At 37.0% G+C, this 6,000-nt stretch overlaps 1 protein-coding gene across 1 annotated transcript in view; it reads left to right on the top strand.

Moving 5' to 3' along the window:
- Positions 1 to 1,177: 1,177 nt before the first annotated feature.
- pdzd2 (PDZ domain containing 2) overlaps positions 1,178 to 6,000 on the top strand; it is a 78,244-nt gene continuing 73,421 nt past the window's right edge. Inside the window, exon 1 of the mRNA XM_048188231.1 lies at positions 1,178 to 1,465. The gene's annotated coding sequence lies outside the window, so the exon portion shown is untranslated. The remainder of the gene's footprint in view (positions 1,466 to 6,000) is intronic.

Here is a 6,000-nt window from a genome sequence, read left to right as displayed (position 1 = left end):
AGGACCAGTGTGGGTGTCCAGCAGTCTGAAAGTGCAACATTGTCTTCATAGTTAATTTCACTTTCCTTGAAATAATAAATGACCTAAAGGCACATACGCACCTCCCAAATCAAAACCACCTGGGCCTAAGAATGTGAGTTCATTGTTTCTATGGACTCCTGCAGTTAAAGAGCACAATACTTCATCTGCAGAACAGCCTTCTTAATATTAGTTCTGTAGAAAAAGCCATGGTTTGAGCACAAATGTTTTTTATGGTTTGATTCTCTATCAGTTGTATTAAGTGCCATTTCACATTTGAAGGGACTCAAAATCAGCGAAAAACTTTTGTCACATTTGTCACCGAGCAAAATTAAAAATAACAATTCAACAACTTTGTGCTAATCATAACATTTCTAATCAATATTTGGATCATAAACAAAAAGTTCACATGCAATTGTGTTTGATAGCAAATGAAAATATCAGCAAGTTTTTGTTCTGAGACATTTTTTTCTTGTTCCTGTTTGAAACAAACAGTGAAATTCCTTTAAGCATTGAAAAAGAAATCACTTCGTACATTCAACAGAGTTCCTCACAAAAGTAATGCTGCTTTTAACAAGGTATTTTGTGTATTTAAGTTTCTAGGCATGTGATACTGAATGGGATAGTTAAAAGCATGCAGGGCAAGTCTGGTCTGAAAAGGAGTTGAGAGTCTTAAGCCTTTCAAAAAAGACTTTTATGATCTGATTTGCCATGCCCAGACAAAACAACTCGGCTGGGGATTCCCAGAGGTTATGGCTCAAAAATGAACTTACATGTAAATAAATAAGTACTTGAATTGAAGAGAATCAGTTAGAGAAAACTAATCTATGTTGCCAACTTTGCTGTTAATAATAAAAACCAGAATATGACAGATTAACATTATAGTAGAATGTCAACTGTTCGAACAAAAACACAGAAAGTCTTCATCTTTACCCTTTAACAAAGCACAATTCAGAAATGTAATGTTAAAAAACTGGGCTCTCAGTTTGACATGGATAATTGGAGGGAATATAAAATTATAATTCCACGTGAAGCTTAAAATTGCTCTAAAATATTTACCACAAGGTATTTAACAACTGCTCTGTGTTTATAGACAGATCCAGCAGCAGCTAATTAAACAGCAGCAGCAGCAGCAGCGATGTTGCTCCGCCCACTCCCTGCGTCACTCCTCACGGCGAATCGCGTGCATGTGTTAAAACTGAGCCTTTACTGTTACCGCTGCATCCTTTGTGAAAGAGTTGTCAAAGTTGACCAAAAGGGAGGCGATTTTTACAAAAACACACAGAAGAAAACAGCTCAGCTGTTAAATATGCATGCGGTACTTTTCACAGGCGTTTCATGAGGACTCGACTTGTGAATCGTAGCGGATTTCATTGATTTGGATTAACATTACCTCTGGTCATGGAGATACAATCTGTTTACACTTTTTAATGCAGTTGCACGGATGGTAAGTTTAAGTTTATATAGTTTATAAGCTTCTCTGAACTCCCTGAGTCTCCCTTCACTGAACTTCTGTCGCATTTTTGTCTTGTGGCTGGTTGTGCCAAGACATCAATGGAGAAAAATGTTGACTAACGGATATCTATCCTGATTTATATTAACACTGGGTTATTACTACCAAATAAGAGCATGTTACTGTTTCTATTATTATGATGAAAGAATCACTTTTTTTCTTTAACCAAGTAATTTACTTTACATATGTGAATGTGCCAACAAAAGTATTTTAGCTCATTTGTGCACTGTATTTTTATTTATTCATGTATTTATCTTACCTAAATAAATTGTTTTACACTTGAAAAATAAGGTTAAAATGATGTAAAATTTGTTTTATTCTACATGGAGTGGGTCGCCCCCCATGTGTGCCACCATGTTGACATCACATGACCAGTCATATCATGCAGTTGAACTAACTAATTGTTTAATTTAATAATACTGTGATTAAACAAAAAAGCATAGCAGAGTCCACACCACAACTATAATGATTATGGCACAGAGAAACAATATTGTTAGAATCACTTTCACAACCATTTTTTTTTTTTCCAGCTGATAAATGATAAAATCATTGACAGCCAGTGAGAATCCATCCAGCGAGAATCCATCCAGCTTTAAAGAGCTCGAGCATTTGAAGTGTCAGAACTTAACATAACTGCAGCATGTGCTTATAATAAACAGAATAATATTGTGCGTTTTTGTGGACGCTAATACAGTTATGTTTTTAGGTTTTAATGGGTCTTTAGTCTCATCCTTTGTTTGTCCGTTTCTGCTGAGGTGGGAGAATTACACAATGTTGTCAGATATGACAGTCAGCATTTAGACCTCCCATTACCATTGTACTATTGTTCCAATCCCGAAAAGAATAAATATCCAATGATCTAATGTACACAATGACTTGTCTCTCATTGTGTTTATATTAGATGCAATATGCACTTTCAGAAGTACCATAAAAGGTAAGAAACAAGAAGAAGAATCATGATGACTAAACTTCTGAACCAGATTGAGCCATTGCACTCACTGGCCAAATTAATTTCTTTGCAATGACTTGTTAACTAATTGTCAACACATATTAATATTTTCATGTCATATTCCCAAGTTCCCAGTCATGTTCTGATCCATTGTACGAGTCATATGGAAAGCGAAAAAATTCCAAGCCAAAAGCCTAAACTATCAGTATCTGCAATATGACATGGTGAATTTGAAGCCATTTATTCATTGTCCATTGTAAAGGTTATCGGATAAAAACTCAATGACGTGATCCTTTTTATTTGTATCGTTTTAAATTCATATAAGAGGAGGCTAATTGTTTTGTGCACTGTGTACACACTAAATGTAGTTGAAGTCCACACTGCATCAGAATGTTTCTGACATGGGGTGCCCCTGCTTGGTTCCTTAATTTGATCATTTCATGGTATACAGATCATGAAAAGACCAAGTTTTAATGCCGTCTTTTTCTTCTTAATGATTCGTAATCTAACATGAACCCACCAGCAACAACCTTTAGTGTTACAGCATTGAAGTGAACTAAAGTGTGTCCTGGAAAAAATGAACAGCAGTGTGTATAGTCTAAAATAAGAGACCGTAATGGTGCATCTAGAGAGAATGGTGAGACTTAGAGCAGGGGAGTGTCAGTGGGTTGTGGTACAGTTGTTGTTTTTGGGTTAAGCTGGACAGCATCTGGCACCCCGCCCAACACCAATGCATGGCTCATCCAGAGGGGAGACCACAGGACTGAACCAACCCGCCCCCTCTAGATCAAATTCTCATCTGGGGGATTACATCTCTACATCTCATGCTGCACCGTTAGGCAAAGAGAAAAGATTGCAGCTTCTGGATGTGATGTAGAGCATCCAAACCTTTGTTTTTGTATAACTGATATTAGGTGCTTTACATATATTTTGCTAGTTTGGTTATCTGTTTAATGAAGCTAGCGAGTAGTTAGCGATGGTCAAAGTTCAGAGATGAAAGGAGTCAAATTTGAATGGATCCTTGTTGGTATGAAATTTAAATATTTATCTTTCTTTTGTGGTGCATGGGTCAGGGTGCTTGGGTGCAATAAATTCTGAAAATGTCAGATATGTGTATACGAAAATACAGTGGACTTTTCTTGGGATGTGTTTGAACATGTTATTCTGATTACCATATCCAGTTTAAATCAGAGGAAACTGTTGCGCTCTCAACTGACAAAAAGTTCCTTTTCCTTCAGGTGCGTAGAACCAAGAAAATACTTGAGCAAAACAGAAAAAAATAGCTGACTGCACACTGAATCCAAAAAAGACTAGGGTCTAGAAAGTACAAAGCTTATTTTATAAATTGCATGGTGCAATGAAGTATAAAGTCCATTCACACGACAACTGCATTTTGGGGGCCTGAAAATGCAAACTTTTAGTTTTTGAAAATGGATACCCTTATCGTCTTCACGATACAACAACAAAAATGCAAATTTGTGAAAATGGTGACATCATGCGCATTACTTGTTCAGTCATATAGGAGTGTAGTGTTTCTTTACAAAGTGACATCGCCAGCTACTGGCCTGGCATGCATAATACAGCTTTTTTAGGAAAGGAAAAGTTTTCAGTTTTTAATACATTTTTGTTGTGTAACATACACTTAATCAGTTTCTTGTTCAAACATATATGGCTGAATTAAAGGTGCTAAAGAGGATGTTTTGTTTTATACATTTTTGCAATATTACTTGAAACTGTCTTTACTAACTGATAAAAGACTATTTATTAGGTGCATTGAAAGTAATAATATTAATATACATCATCTGTGCACGAGGTAGGGCCTTAAAAACATCAGCCAATCGCGTAAACGATTGGCCCTCTGGCTTGTCAATCACTGCCGTGATGTTCCTTGTGAGAGACGTGCGCGGATTGGCCCTCTGGCTTGTCAATCACTGCCATGACGTTCCTTGTGAGAGACGTGCGCGGCTGCGCGCTCCAGTAACTTTGCACACTCTACAGGCGCCGCATGCAATGTTTTGTCAGGAGACAGGAGTAACAACTGCAGATTATGAGTTACCTGCGGTGAATCCGACATAATGAATCCACTAACACGACACAGCGAATGCCGGTGGTAAACACTCGTGTTCCAATACTCGTGCGCGAGTTTTGGGAGGTGTTCCCTCGAAATTCTTACGCATGCGCTCATTTCAAAAACCCGGTAACAGTCTTTGTTTTCTCAGTCGACGAAAAGATCCTCTTTAGCACCTTTAAAACAATATTTCGACTTGCCATTGTGTAGCGTTTACTACAGTTGAGCGAGTGGATCAGGTAGTCTGAACTGGTGTGAGGCGCTAATTTGCATATTCATGGTTCCATGAATACTAAATGAAGCAAGGATGTAGAGTTACATTCAAGCTATTTTAAGGCATTAAGTTATTTTCACAGGATTTTTTAAAAAAAATATGTCATTTTGTTTATCAAAGATGAGTTTTAAGGGATAAAATTATTGACTGTAGAGGACTTTAACAAAACATTCAAAATAAATTCACTTCTGTGCACACATGGTCGTTAATTCATTTTGAATGTTCTGATAAAGTCCCTCTGCAGTCAATCATTTTTAAGAAGAAAAACTGAAGTAGTATTTTCTAGGGCTACCCTCGACTAAAGATTTTTCTAGTCGACTAGTAGTATTACATTTAAGCGATTAGTCGACTAATTGCATGTTTATATTTATAAACCATATAAATAATAATATTGAGCATAAAGCTTGCCACAGCACACCGGCAAATGTAATGATTATGAATGTGGCGTGAAAAAACTTCAAATAGACTGTCTGAACATTTTAATAATTTATCAATAAACTAGTGTTTGTGTGTTTTCAGCTGCAGAGATGAAGATTGCAGAGATTGTTTTGGATTTGAATTTGTTCATTTAAAAGTCGACTTTTCAAGCTTTCCATAGATATATTTCTCATGTCTGTGAGGCAAGTATACGCTGAGTTTTGGTTCATTTTTGTGACGCACTCAAGTTCACTTGAAACCGAAACGGCAGATAGCGTAGTTTACAGAAATAAAAGGAAACCATTTACAGTTTCGAATGTTGGATTACTCTTATCTGTATGAGCGAAAATGACAAAGTATTTTAAGGTAAATGCAAGTGATCGCGCCGGCGCCTCCATGTCATGCAGTAAACACGCTCTCCACACAAACACTTGGATATGCGCTAAATAATAGCGCACATTTATCTAGGTTAACGTTACAGCGAGCGGATGTGTAAAATAGCTACTACTTGTATGTTTCAAGTGATAAGCCATAATTGAGGTCGATATAATGATGAATGACAGGCGAATGTCTGGATTTCCTGCCGTTAATGATCTGTCCGTTACAGACTGTGTGATTTCGGCACTTCCTGTGGAGTTTTTTTTTTCTGCGACTAACCGACTAATACCAGTTTTGGTCGACTGAGCCTCTTGTCATCGACTAACAATTAGTCGACTATTAGGGGGCAGCACTAGTATTTTCTTATAAAACATACTTCAGTA

Source organism: Megalobrama amblycephala, linkage group LG4 (assembly GCF_018812025.1).
Source record: "Megalobrama amblycephala isolate DHTTF-2021 linkage group LG4, ASM1881202v1, whole genome shotgun sequence".
Classification (NCBI taxonomy): Eukaryota; Metazoa; Chordata; class Actinopteri; order Cypriniformes; family Xenocyprididae; genus Megalobrama; species Megalobrama amblycephala.
The sequence above is the reverse complement of the archived record's forward strand: the minus strand, read 5'-3'. Positions and strand labels throughout refer to the sequence as shown.